This window comes from Agelaius tricolor, unplaced genomic scaffold (genome assembly GCF_023055355.1).
Source record: "Agelaius tricolor isolate 1412-34295 unplaced genomic scaffold, bAgeTri1.0.p SCAF_7, whole genome shotgun sequence".
NCBI lineage: Eukaryota > Metazoa > Chordata > Aves > Passeriformes > Icteridae > Agelaius > Agelaius tricolor.
In genome coordinates this window covers 12,889,855-12,905,109 of record NW_027269267.1, presented here as the reverse complement: position 1 = coordinate 12,905,109, position 15,255 = coordinate 12,889,855, and the positions used below count along the sequence as shown (strand labels likewise).

General features: G+C 35.0%; 1 long non-coding RNA gene across 2 annotated transcripts in view; it reads left to right on the top strand.

The window, feature by feature from the left end:
* Nucleotides 1-15,255, top strand: part of LOC139591913 (uncharacterized) — a 147,028-nt gene that overhangs the window by 31,257 nt on the left and 100,516 nt on the right. For both annotated transcript variants that reach the window (XR_011679793.1, XR_011679794.1), the window contains exon 2: nucleotides 5,297-5,387. This is a non-coding gene — a long non-coding RNA (uncharacterized lncRNA). The remainder of the gene's footprint in view (nucleotides 1-5,296; nucleotides 5,388-15,255) is intronic.

The following is a 15,255-nucleotide window of genomic DNA, read 5'->3' as shown; positions in this document are numbered from 1 at the left end:
GTGGCTTATCTTTCTGATTTGTTGGAATCCAGCAAACTTTCAATTGGAATTCTCCCTTTGAGGCATCTCCCTGTGCAATACTAGAGCTGCTTGCTCAAGCAACCCTGGCAGATTTCTCTTAGAGCAATGCAAATTCCCACTGCAAATTCCTTCTTCAATTGGTGCAAAGGGAAAGGACACTGGTGATGTCCTGTGATCTCCTTGCAGTCCTTATGGAAGGCTGGGTCATATCACACAAGATTTACGTAACATCAAACAACAGCTTCATAGTATCAAGAATACAGAAGTCCATTGAATGGTGCAGACATGGTCAACCATAATTCTGTGGAGGGATGTCACAGCAAATCAATGTGATAAGGCTAGAGAACCTACCTTTTTGTGATTTACAGTAAGTTATTGCTGTTGTTCACTAAATCTTGTAGTGTTTCCAAAAAAAAAATATTTTCACAATTCTGGCATTTAAAGATCACAGTCCTGAAAACTCTCTGAATTATTTTAGACATGTAGAGTTACCTGAGAATAGCAGATGCACCCTGAGCAGTTTTTAAACAGCAGCACAGACTTTGTGACTGTTTCAAAACTAATTTCAGAAAATCCATATGAATATCACTGTACCGATGATTTGTGTCCCATCATTGCTTTTTCAACCTTCTCATTCTTTGAGATCTGTGTATCCCAGTCAAATATAGGGAAATATCTAGTCACACCATGTACTTTCCTTTTTGAGATTAATTTGGTTTCTACAGGATGAATGACTAAAAGAATGACTAATCTGTCCTTTTTCTCTATTATAATGCAATATTTTTCTCTCTTAATATTAATTTCTTTGTGATTATTCCATATTTTTGTCAATGTAATGGACAGTCACAGTTTGTCCAAGACACATAGCTGTTTTTTTTTTTAACAAACCCTTTTTAATACTTCTAGTCTTTAAAGCTACACCAGCATTTTCTCCCTATTTCTCTCTCTCTCTCTATTTTATTAAAGCATCCGCATTTTTAATAAGCTTTCTGCAGACTTAACTACCTCTTCCCCCAGGAAATAATTCCTGTTCTTATGCCCCAATGATTTATTTTAGTGTTTCCATGGAATAATCTTGTAGACATTTATTCATGGCCAGTGAAGTCAGTAATGTGTTTTTAACTGCTCCATCCACCCCCGTATCAGTGCAGAATATTATTAACACCTGTATTTCTAGTTATGTACATATTTCTTCCACATCAGTTCCACTGCATTGCTCCCTTAGGAACAGACTAATAAAGGTAGTGTAGTGTTTACAAATTCTAAGAAGCTTTTCTCATATGAGCTTCCTAGTGATAAGCTAAATAATAAATGAGCATGACCTTTATGAATTTGACTTGGCTGCATTTCCTGAAGAACTCCTATGCTCTTTATTGTGTCCTGATTCCTCATGTCACTCCAATCTGAGCTCCAGCAGATAAAGCAAAGTCATGTGAACTACAAGAGCAGCACCAGATATTGCCTTTCTCACAAATGCCAGACCAGTGAAGGTGGGTGAGGTTAATGCCTCCAACTACAGATTTGAAAGAGGCCTTTTAAATAAGTTTGAGTCTGTGATGAACAGCTTGCTGGAATTATTTTTTTCCTTTGGAAGAAATTTTGATGCAAATCAGAAGGGAGACTTGAAATTTTTGTATTGCAATTTTTCTCTCTAGCGAATTCATAAAAATCAGGCTTCAAACCATTGGCTCAGTTGTGATCTTTGCTGAAAGTCCAGCTCACAGTCCCTTATTCCCCACAAAGTTTTGTACATGTGTGGTGAATTAATAAATGTAATCCCACCACACATACAATTCTATATCTATCTTACTAAAAACTATAAACTGTTTTTAACCAACATCTATGTATAAAGATAGTTTCTACTTATATAATTTCTGTCTACCATATGTTTCATCTTGGCAGTCTTGTTATTTAATTTTAGAGTGAGTAGTTTCATAGTTACTGACAAGAAATGATACATATACCTCTTTTTGACTATTTGTTTTTCAAACACACACACATATATATATAGTAGAAAACCAACAAAAGTACTAATAATTTGCCTTACCTTTATGATATTTCTGACAGATAAGAACTTGGGTAGCTGTAGCACAGATACTGTACATATAATACTATCACATTAGTAGAAGTCAGCATTTTGTGAAGACTGGTGCACCTCTCAGGGAAGTGACTGACAGGCTGTAAACTGTTTTTTTTTTTTATTATTTAACATATAATACCCTAGTAGACACATGTCATGTAACAAAATGTGCTATGCCTTTAACTTCCATCAATAATGGGTCATAGACCAAAAATGCCCTTGCTCCTATCTACATTTCATTAAGCTAAAATCCATTTATCTACAACCACCTGACAAGTATTAAAACCCCACAGACCTAGTCAATAGTCCTTAAAATAAAAGGAGTCCTAAATAATTTTTTCTTAGTTTTTTTAGTAGCTGATGCCCTGCTGTGTTTTGAACTTAATAGAAGAATAATGTCAATAACCCACTGATAGTTTAGTTGTAGCTGAGCAATGCTTACCCTTAACCAAGGACTGCTTAGGTTCCCATGCTCTGCCCATGCAGGTGCACAAGAAGGCAGGACCCAGCACAGGCAGGACAGGGGACCTGGGCTGGTCAGAGGGACATTCCACACCAGAGAACATCAGGCTCAGCAAACACACGGGCAGGATTGTCAGGGGGCGGTCAGAGATGGGCTGGGGATTGCTCAGCAAGCGGTCAGCAGCTGTTTCTCCTGGTGTTTATTCACCATCATCACCTTTTCATTACAACTTGTATTATTACTATTGTTATTTTGTTGGTTTGTTGGTTTTTCTTTCTGTTTTTGTTTTTTTCTCATCATTACTGTTAGAAATATTGACATTATATTTTATATTATGATTATATTTTATTTTTAAAAGATTATTAACCACTCTTGTATCAAGCCATGAGTTTGATTTTTTCTTCTCCAATTCTCCTCCCCACCTGTAATTAATTGCTGGCTCAAATTAAGCCATGAAAAATTTGATAAAGCTAAGAAAGTATATTGATGGTTGAAGAAAAATGAGGAAAATACAAGTAAAATATTCACTTTAAGACTTTTTTCTCTTTTGCATGGTTTGATACAGAACTACAAAAGAATAACAATAAACGAGTAAATAAATAAATAAAAAATTCTCTGTGTTTTCTTACTTTCCTCTAGGTACTCCCTGAAAATGCAGTTTTATGCCCTCTTCTCACAAATAGTAGTTCCTAAACCACCTAGGTCTCTAAGTTCAGGAGTAATGTCTATACAATCAAGCCTGGCTCAAAAAATAAAGTCCAGATGACATAACCATTATATATTAAAATTTTCACTAAGTAATATTTTAAAGAAAAAATCCTTTAGAAGGCAGCATTAAGAGAAATTATCTCAGCTGACAGTTTCCATGAAAGTTTTCAAAATTTGATCAATTGCTAGACTGAAAAAAAATCACTGGAAATTGTTTTCTCTTTGATATATATATATATTGTGATTTGAGGAAAATAAGGCATTTTTCTAAATTTCAAATTTGAATTAATAAATATTTACAACTAATTAACTAATTTTAATTAGTATTAAAACATGCTATAATTAAAAGTAATTTCTTACTGCAAGAAGTTCTGAAATGGGCACAGGGCTGAAAAGAAATGCTGTTATCTATCAGTGACTGGTTTGAGGCTTGGAATAGCAGACACATTTTAGTTCCCTCTTTGTTCAATATAAATCAAGGTAAAAGTACTGATGACAGTGGTTATATATGGACCTGTAGATGCTGAATATCCATGTTTTTTGCAATCAGAAAAGGCAATACATTAAAAAAAGATGTTCTGAACAGTACAAGTCATAGGACATCATAATTGTGGTAGTTACTTCAACAATTTACTTGTGGTCCTTCTTTTAAGATGTCATCACTTTCAGTCCCATTCCTTTTTATTCCATCCTTTCTGTCCCTTTCTGTTCTGTTCTGAGGTTTTCAGAAAATGCATAAAATACCACATACATGGAATACTGTTCAGTCCTGATCTGGATCAGTATTTTTTTTTCTGGTGATACTTATTTCTCAGTGTAAATTTCATCAATGAGTTTTCACTGAGAGTCCCTTTCCTGCTGTTTCTACGCAAATTGTAGAAACTAAAAACATCTTTAACACTCCAGGAGGTTGTCTCAGTTTAAAGCTAGTATTTTTACTGAAAATCAAATCTTGAAAAAAGCTTATCACCAAAACAAATATACTTGCTTGTTCTTTTTGTATGGCAAGACCCTCTTTAATGCAGTTAAAACAGCAAAAGAATGCTTTTGTCAGAACTCAGTGTCAGTCTCTTAAAACAGTTAATGTAGATACATCATATTAATTCCTTTTATCAGCATGCACCTCATACCACAATCTACTACCCCAAATGCAGCAAAAAGTCTCTCTTGTAACAAGTTTAACAAGCACTTGAATAAAGTAGAAAACTCTTTTAATTCTAATATATGTTGTCAGAGAAGCAATGCTCTGACAATAAGGAGTTCTTTTTTATGCCAGAAATGTTCAGAAAGAAAATGTGACATTTAGCTATAGAATAATAACCAAGAAAATAAAAACTGCATTCACAATTTCATTGCTACTAGAAACTGATTTTCAAAATTATTATAATGTAAAAATAAAGCTAAAACAACAGTCAGCAGTTTTATGCACTATGTTGGCATTCATCAAATATTTTACAACAGTGAATTATTTAAAGTTTAATATTTAAAATTTAATATTTAAAGTTTCTATAGACTTTTTTGGAGAATAATAGAAAATTATTCAATAACAGAAAAATGTTAAATATAACAGTGAAAGAGATTGCAAATCCAAAGAAAAGTTGAAGAATAATTATAGCTCTAACAAATATGAATTATGGCTTTTTTCCTTTAATCGACTAACAACTGGATATCAACTTACAGTTTTAGGGCACTGAATAAATATTTTAGGCCTTTTAAAACAAGAGCAATTTTTGATAGAATTACATCATTTCAAGATGCTTACTATGGAAAATAAGCACCTAAATAACTGCTAACTTTGGATGTCTCCATTTTTCCTCATTTCTTTTCCTAAATCCATCTTAAACCAGCAAAAATTAGAAATATGAGTTCCACCATCATAATGTCTCAACTCCTTCCTTCTGCTGTGTTACTGAGAAATCCACTTTAAGCAGGGACAACTAAGGTTTCAGCAGCACATGTGAAAGCTTTCAGTGTTTTCTCAGAAAGAATGTTCACACCTAATTTCTGCTTTTCTTTCCACTCAGCTTACAAATTAATTCCAATTACAGCTCTGGAGAAGAGATTGCAACCCATGACTGATCAATTCAAAAGGTACTGGCTGGCCAACAGAGACATGTAAGTGATGCTTCTTTTTACAAAAGTGACCCACATGCAAGTGCATAATAAAACAACAGTAAGATTGTAAATGATCCAAAGAATAGCAGAAACATTTTTCAGAATGGCATTTTATCTTTACCATGTTTCTCTCCGTGACAGTTTCATGTTAATTGTGTCAATGACCCTTGGGCAAATGCCCCCATTGTATTTAACAGATTGGTTCCCCAGTAAACAACCTGAGGTCAGAGGTCTGTTTTCATATCCTACAAATCTGCTCTTCAATTTGTGCTTAATTATCATTTTCATGGCCAAAACCTCAGGACAAATAACTGCGATTAAATTGAAGCAAGTAGTTTAATAAAAACAGCATTATCTCAACAGTATTTATATAAACTGTGAGTGCCTATGAATAATTAAGATATTTTTGAAATCAAGTCTAACCAAAACCAAAACAAATCAGCATGAGCTAGATTACAGTTCAAGAACATTTGGGGTGTAATCTTTTGGGACTCTGGTCAGTTCCAGAGCACTTTAAACTCTGTTACCTTCGTTCTTTCCTGCTGAGGATGAACCTGATCTCTGACACCAACAGCTGCTCAAAACATTTTGAGCTCATTATTTGCCAGTTTAATCAGTAACATCAATGCACCACTGGACCCTGTGCAGCCCCACGTGCCATGATCCTTTCTTTGTCCCAACCCAAGTCTCTCTAAATGATGACATCTTCTTCATGTAATTTTTCCACAGGGCTCAGTGGGTACAGAGGTCCTCACACTGGCCTTCACAGCACAGACAAATGCTGCCTCAAGGATTAAGTCATTTTTCACAGCAGACTGTTAAGCATTGTAATTCTTTAACCTTCAATCCCTTTTCATGCTTACTCTTCAACTTTTTAGAGCAGTAGGTCATAAAAAAGCTTGAAGCTGAAATATTGCCTTAAGCTGTTTAATTGTGATTTTAATGGGTCATTGTGTTTTTTAAATTTGCCATGTACATAGACTAAAAAAAGAAGAAAAAAATTCTAGAAATCTCTTATAAAAAAAGTTTACTTTTTCACGTGAGGCTATGGTTGGAAGATGTAGCTAGAGAATGGTATGAAGGAAGTGGCTGAGGGAGTGAAAAACAAAAATGCTTCGATTGGCATAAGGGGTGTCTTTACTCTGGAGAGCACAAGTGGCTCACATGGGGAACCTTTTCTAGGGGAAGGAGAGTGTAGATATGATAGGACTATGCAGAAATCCTAAGCAGAGGATTTCTACATAGTCCTATCAAGAAGCCAAGTTGCTTATATTCTGCTAAGTTGTTACTATGCATCTTGAATAAATTATTCTCTAAAGCAAGGAAAGGTATCCCTTGATGCTATTACACAACTCAGAGCTTTTTCTTTCTATTTCAAAGAAAGCCCTATGAGTCACTCGCATGAAACCACATTTTTCCAGCTTATTAAGGCTTCATATAAAGAAACTACTGCAGAACAACTAACTGAAAATAGTTAATCTGAACTGAGTCACAAGATAAAAGATACATTTATTTGCCTTTAAGTAATGAGTTCTTCAAGGCTTTACACATTCATCCCAACAAACAATATTTTTTTCAATTCCACATTGCTCATAAAAAATCCATCTAACCAAAACATTTCAATTTCTTCTGCATCTTTTAATGTTTTAATATATTTATTTAAATACATTTATTTAAATGTATTTCAGTGTATATACATTGTTTTAATATTATCCTCCATTCCCATTAATACTTGTGTAATGACAGTACAGCAAGGAAATTATAAGAAAGAAAAAGGGAGGGCTTTGGGTTCTTTTCAGATCAATTTATCACCCAGTCAAAGAAGCAGGAGTTTGGCATGTAGCCTCAATTTCTGTAGAGCCTCGTGAATTTCCATATTTTTCTGTGAATACAGAAAATATTTCATTATTCTTGTAAAACAATCTTTTTCCCAGGAAGAGGAAAGTTTCCTGTTGAAAATAAGCAATATAATTAAATTTTTAAAATTATAATAAGGTGAATGTTACATATTTTCATCACAAAAAGTTATTAATATTCATCATAGTTTATTTTTTCTTGTGCAGTAATATAATTTGACATGGATTGCAGCCAAAAGCCTCATGTTATACTATATGGTGTTATTCCAGATTGAAGATGGGTACAACTCCAAAGGAGAGTCAAAATTATATACTGGAATCAAAATTTGCCTTTTTGGCATTCACAGCTGGATGGATTTGAAAAGGTTTCACAGCTGACTGAATTCAAGGGCATCCTAACATATGCAGACACACAAACTTTTTTTTAAGGAAGATGTTTAGTAACTAATTCTGTAGGTCAAACCAATCTCCCTCTGCTGGACACACACTATGTGATCCTGTATGGACACTGCATTATGACCCTGGTGCTCTTTTGCCTTTATTGAATGAAATAAACTGCAGTTTTCAAGAGCTGTCACTTTCTCTCTCTCTCTCCCTCCCTCTTTCCCTCCTTCTCTTTCCATCTTTTCCTTTTGTTCTCATCCAAACAAGCATAACAAGAATGTCGGTCCCTCCGAACACTCTCCATGTTTTGTTGAAATTCTCTTGTAAATATTAAACCCTTTTGTCTTTCTCTGTGGGGATTCCCTTGCCTCCAAATTTCTTTATGTAGTCTAAAGTGGTCAAATTATTTTCCAGAAAATTTTTGCCAATGTGGTCTCCCAGTTTACATATCAAAGGTAAAATACTATTTCCTTCTTCTATGTAAATTGTTTGAAGAATCTATTTTGAGCTAAAAAATCCAAGTGAATGAGATATTTTCTGCAAAACAAAGAAGTAAAAAAATGTTTAAAATGTCTTTATTCTTCTAGTCCTAGATTCTCTACATATATTGGTGTCCTGAAATTTTAGCTGAAGAAGCACAAAAACATAAGCAACTCTCCATACAAAAGAGATCAATATATGTCCCAGAAGGACAACACAAAATACCTGGACATGCCTTCCTTTTTATACACTCCACTCAGGTCAGACAGGGAAAAAAAATTCCACTTCTTTTAAAGAGAATTTACAAAGTAATGCATGGAGATCCCTAGAAGTTTTCAAGGTCAGATTGGATGGGATTTTGAGCAAACTGACATAGTGGAAGATGTCTTTGCCCATGGCAGAGGGGTTTGAACTAGATGGTCCATGTTCTTTAGGATCTCATCAAACCCAAATCATCCTATGATTCCATGATCAGTGGTTAAGGAACTTCGATTTTAGCATTTGACTCAGAAAATTGAACAGAAAATAGAAATATTTCCTCAATTCTGTTTTTTAAAAAAATCATTATCTCTATGTAATCGGAGATCCAGCCTCCAAATGGGACTAATAATTCATTCATCGATGTTTCTGTGACACCTGCAAGAAATTAGCCAAGCCATAATGGCTTAGTGCAGAAACTGCAAGAAAATATCTGATAGCTCTATATCAACAAAAACATAACAGGTGTATAAATAACTCACTGTTTTCTGTCATTACAATGAATGGTAGAAAAGCATAAACTTATTTTTGAATTAATATTTTTCTTGCTAAACATACTTTTATTGATATGTAGAATCCAGTTCCAAGATTTCAGTGCAATTTTGTTTTAGTAAATTTTATGAAAAATGTCAGGAATTTTTTTTTGCCTAAATGATTACATTCTAAAAGCCATTGGGAAAATGTCTGTTCATACTCATTCAAAATTGTGACATTGTTTAATTTTCTGCTACAAAGAACAGAAAAAAAGGCTTCTGTTTGCTCCAGTAATAATCAAAAAATAAATTCAATAGGGAACTTGTCTACTGATGCTGCAAGCATACTACAAACTCCTCATCCACAAGAAAGAAAGGCAATAAAAATGCCTTTCACTAGGTCAACACCTTTAACACAAAACAAATAAACACATTCAGTTTCTGTCTATCACAGAGCATTTTCTGATAGAACTTTAAAACACTGGCATGTAACACCTTTGTGTCCTTAAAATTGTTAGACACTTGGCAGCATGCTATTAGCCCTGTACATACCAAAAATAAACCTTGTTCTTTCCTTCCTGCTTTCATGCTCACATATTTCAAACAACCAAAGCATATGTAATAATGTTGCAAAGGGTTAGAGTTTAACATAGGATATTATTGTTAGCATTCTTCCTTGTATGTATTCCTTTCCTCATTTTGCATCCTAAATACAGCAAGAGATGGGTGTACATTCTGAAAGAACAAAAAGATTACAAAGTTAAAGGCAAATAGTGTTTTATATTGCTCTTTGGTGACATTTTTCTGTATAAGGACCTAAAACATCACACTGAAAATGTGCATATGCATTTTTTTTTGTTTTTCCTCTCCATATTTTAGTCTGTATGGGCACTGCTCAACAATAACTAAAACATCCCTATGTTCCCAACACGGTTTTTGCACAAACCCAAACCATAGCCCCATAAAGAAGTACTACAAAGAAAATTAACTCTCTAAGAGTCAACATCAAACAATAGGTTTTAGTTAAATTTTAATGACTGTTCAGTAATGTTGCCTTGCTGTGACTCAGACCACAGGGAGTCCCTGCAGTGCAAACAAGTCACTGAAGCACCTCTGCAGACCAATGGATTATGGGACACTTTAGTGCTGAGGACAGCCTACATGCATGGTATCTTTCTGTACTTTCTGACATCATCTCTATAAAATCTCTGCTCAGATAGGAGAATCTGCTGCCAGGCTGTTTATTTTCCCACCTTAGAAAATTGATTTATATTTTTTAGACACTGAAAGGAAATGCTCAAGAAACAAATTGAGAATATTTGCTACCCCTTTCAACATCTTAAGATATTGTTTGATTATGCACAAATAATTATTTATCAAGGTAACAGCTAGTAAATTGGCCTTCTTAGTATGAGTGTTGGCAGCAAAGCATTACTTCAACATTTACATTTAATTTTCATTTTTATTTCTATTGCCTCTAATTATGGTGAGCTGGTAACAAAAGAGAAAAAAAAATTATTAGTTGTAAAATTAATGCTGCAGAAAATGGATTTTAAAGGACAATCTAAATGCAGTTTTAGATGCAGTTAACATTTGAATGCTGAATTTTCATAGCAAAGTATGATAAAAGTGTGTTGGCTCATACTATTCTATACATAATTAGACAACAGTTTATTGAGAAATTGTACAAAGAGTCTTGTCTTCCATATTTTTAAGCTATTGTACTTTAAGTGTAATCTGTCACTTGGTGAGTCTTTCAGTTCTGTAGAACATCCTGATAATCTTGCTATTCTATTCCATATACCTTTGCCATAAACGTCTGTGTCTGCCTGTGCTTATGACAGACCAGAACATCTTCATTTTTACAGACCTGATAATCCCAGATTCTTAATGGTGTGGAACTGCTGTGCAGATCTCCTCATAGTTTGTACTTTCCATATCCTCCACATGTAGTCAGTTGGTTCCTTACTCATCTGCTACATATTTCCCATAAAAGGTGAGAAATTGCTGGAGGGAGCGCAGCACAGCCTTCTCAAATTGCTTTCAGATATGTTTGCAACAAAATCACTGCAAACAATGATCAAGTCTAATATTGACTCCTATCAACATCAAGCAAGGAACCGCTATTAGAGAGAATTATGTGTGTGTTTATTAGGGAGCAAGTATTATAAAATTTTAAGAAATCTATAAAAAAAAAAGGTAGAAATTTTATAATTGTAAGATCACATGTACATTAACAATGGAAAATCACAGACTTCATGTTTAGGAGAAGGGCATTCCCAGGTAGCATTGCCACCTCTTGACTGAGTTTCCCATTTGTTTGCTTGAAGTTTTCTTGTCCTTAGGCAATGAGGTGATGTCTGTACAAGATCTTAAACAATTTTCCAGGAGTGACTGAGTAAGTTGGGACTAGGGATGTATGGTAATACTGGATTTGGACACATTTTTATTGGGTCTTTTCTTGGTTGGTTTTGTTTGGTGTTTGTTTTGCTGTTTTGAGTTTTTTTTTTATTTGCTTACTAATAAAAAGAGCAAAGTAAGGCATCATTAATATCACACATAAATGTTGATAACTGATCTGAGACAGGTTACATTAATACATTAGCAATAATAATACCTGCATTTAGGACACTTTCTGAAGGGAGATAGATGACCAAAATAGAAAATAAGTTGGATACTCTGCAGACAATGTTAATCAATAGGAAGTTAACCAGAGCAGGACTATGATCATACAAAGTCAAATTCAGTAATATAAAAAAAAATAATAATATAATCATAAAATAATCTCCTCTTGTGATAAAGCACATCCTTTAAAATTGAATTCTAAATTTTTATAAACATGGGAGGTGAGAAGTTGTCAAAAACAGTAAAGGAGTTTGATGGTATGGTGGGCTGATGTTGGCTGGATATCAGGTGTCCACCAAGCTGCTCTATCATTAGCAGAAAAATTGGGGGGAGAAAATAAGAAAAGAACCCAGCCCTCATAGGTGAAGATAAAGACAGTTTTAAAAACACAAAGAAGAGGTCGTGCATGGAAGGAAAGGAAAATTCTCTACCTCCCATCAGCAGGCAATGCCCAGCCACATCCTGAGAAGCAGGACTTGAGCTATGTAGTGGTTGCTACAGAAGGCAAATATCATTACAGCAAATTTGCACCCCTGTCCTCCTCTTTTCTCAGCATTTGTACCTGAGCAGACACCACATGGTATGGAACACCTCTTTGGCCAGACTGGGCCAGTTTCCCTGGCCATGGTGTCCTCTCCCAGGATCGTTCCCACCCTCAGGTTACTGACCAGGGGGAATGCTGGGGAGTCATTCTTGGTGCTCTGTGAGCCCTGCCCAGCAGCAGCCCGAGCTCTGGTGTGTTCTCAACACCTTTCCAGCCACCACATCTGAGGATGCACCCTAATATTAACAATTATTTTTGTATACATAATGAAGACATTTTCTGTTAAGAGACTGAAGACTCAGAGAAGTAAAGCAAAATTCTGAGATGTGATCCCCTGGCAGTTTACAGCTCTGAAACATCTTAGCATAACAATGCCTCATAACAATGTTTTCAGAATGAAGTAGAGAATTGTTAGAGAAGTAGTTGAGAGAAATTTGCTCTGAATGCTTCTTCCTAGGCAGGTGTTCCTTCTCCACCCTGTAGAGACAGAAAGAAAACAAACAAAAAAACTTTAAATGAAATCCAAACACGATAATGATTACTTATTAGCTGCTGTTTACTCACCCTGCAGATAGATGCTTCTATATCCAAAGTCATTCAGTCCTCATGAGATAATAACAATTAACATTCTTACAGCAGATTAAAAATTTAATTAAATTTTTTTTAAAAAGCAGAAATGGTCAAATGGAAAAAGAGAGCTGAACACAAGTACTAAGGACTACTTTCTATGATTCTAACTTGGACCTACTGTTTGCCAGTCTTTGTTGCTGTGAGATTTGTGGAAAAAAAAGCATGACTGTTTACTTTCTAAATTAACTGTACTTCAATAATTGCCTGGATTAAATGTCTTTTTCTATCACTACTTTATTTCAAATTGAAGATCAAAATATGCATAATTTTTATGTAAGAAAAACAGTGAAAGCACTTAAAGTTTTCATCTCTGTAAGTTAAAATACTTTCAAAAATATTAATCTTGTTCTATCTTTACAAAATAAACAAATATGTGATATCTAATGTACGTTTTCCTTTTTTTTTTACTATACACAAATGAACCAGAAATAGAGTGCAGTTTATTAGGTGTGTTGTTTGCTTTTTCTTCTTTTTCTCATAATTATTTCCTTTATAATGCTGAGAATAATTTGTGATAATGACATGAATTGCTTGTTTGAGTTGTTCTCCTTTCATCTAACCATTTATGCATTTCTGTTTTATGAGTGGATAATGAGAAATAACAAGTAAAGATTTGCAAAGATGTGCAAAAACATGAAACACTGTACTGTCAGCCTGCTCAGATGCAAGAGGAGTATTTTCAAAATTGTAGCTGAAAATATTCAATTTATAATTTTGTATCTGCACAAAAAAATTGCACATTTTCTTAAGAAAAAATATTTTTTTTAAAAAGAAAAGTTGGAGATGAGCACAAAATTGATATAAAGAGGAATCCTTTAGGTACTCTGCATACTCAGCTGCTGAAGAATTCTGTGACTGAAGGGTGTTGAGGATTTGAGTGATCAGGTGTGAAGTATGTATGTTTAATTTTGAGGGAAATGTTTATGCTTCTGTTTTTTGTTCTAGTTTTCCTTACTCTACTGTGTTAAGCAAGACTTATTTACAGTTTGTCCATGAGGTTTCTTGAATAATTTTCAAATAAGGAAAAAATTAAATAAAAATACTACATTTCTTTTTCAAAGTGTCCCATCATTGCAATCTTTGAGATTTGCAGATGCTCCTCAGGTTGTAGAACTTGTATGTAAAGCTCTGTGGGAAAAATCAGAATACCACAAAAAAATATTTTGTATGTGTTTTTAGTGATGATAAATTTAATTTTTTCATGGTAGCTGGTTTGGTGCTGTGTTTTGTGAAATTAAGAGGAACACCAATAAGACTTTTACATTAGATTTCCAGAGGGCAGACTTTGGCCTATTTAGGAGGCTTATTCAGAGAATTCCTTGGGAAGCAGCCCTTGAAAACAAAGGAGTCCAGGAAAGGTGGGTGTGCTTCAAAACAGAGATCCTGAAGGCACAGGAACAGACTGTCCCTGTGTGCCAAAAGATGAGTCAATGAAGCAAATATCCAGCTTGGGTGGGCAACGAGGTTCTGAAGGGATTTAGGAATAAAAAGAGGATGCATCATCTTTGGAAGGAGGGTCAGGTCTCTCAGGAAATATTTAATGTTTCTAGTGTATATAGGAAAAAAATTAGAGAGGCCAAAGCTCAGTTCTACCTTAACTTGGCAACTTCTGTAAAGGATAATAAAAATGTTTATAGAAATATATTAATGGCAAATGGAAGGGTAAGACCAACCTTTGCTCTCTATTGAATGCAGGAGGGAATTCAGTACCTGCAGATGAGGAGAAGGCGGAAGTGCTTAATGCCTTCTTTGCCTCAGCCTTTAGTGGGAAGATGGCTTGTCCTCAGGACAGCTGTCCTCCTGGGTTGGCAGAGGCTGCCAGGTCCCTTTTATCCCTGTGATTCTGTGTTTATAATTTAATAATATGGATGCCTGAGGTTCTGCTCAGCAGTGCTCATACAGAGTCAAGGCCTTTTTCACTTTTCACACCACCCACAAGTGATCTGGGAGTGCCCAAGAAGCTGGCAGGGTACAGAGCCAGGAGGGCTGACCCCAGGTGCCCTGCAGGATGTCCCAGGCCATACGGCATCGTAATCAGTGATTAAAACCGGGTGATGGAGAAGAAAGAGGGAGACACTCTTGGAATGATGGTGTTTGTCTTGCCAAGTCATTGTTTTGCAGGATGGAGCCCAGCTTTCCTGGATATTGAAGTGCCTGCCTTTGGGAAGTGGTGAATGAATTGCTGATTTTTCTTTGCTTGTGTGCACAGCTTTTGCTTTATCTATTAATTTGTCTTTAACGCCGCTCATGAATTTTCTCACTTTAATCTTTTCTCTCCTCATCCCACTGAAGAGCAAGCACTGAGCAGCTCTTCTGTGGGGCTGAGCTGCCCACCTGGGGTTAAACTACAAAATATGATAGGTAAAAATGGCCATTTCACAGAGGACTCCAGAAAAAAATTAAGTACATTTTTAAAATTTTAAGTAAAACTTGAATATTCCTTTTGGGTATATATAGGTTTTTGTAATTTAGCTCTGATGGAAAGTTTAGTTATCATAAAATACCTTATCTGTTTTTTAATTCTCTGTTCTTTTTTCTAAAGGAGAAGATAAATCTCTCAATCTGTTCCTTTATGCCTGATCTCTTTTGACTTTTTCCAGCTATTTCCTGACATTGAT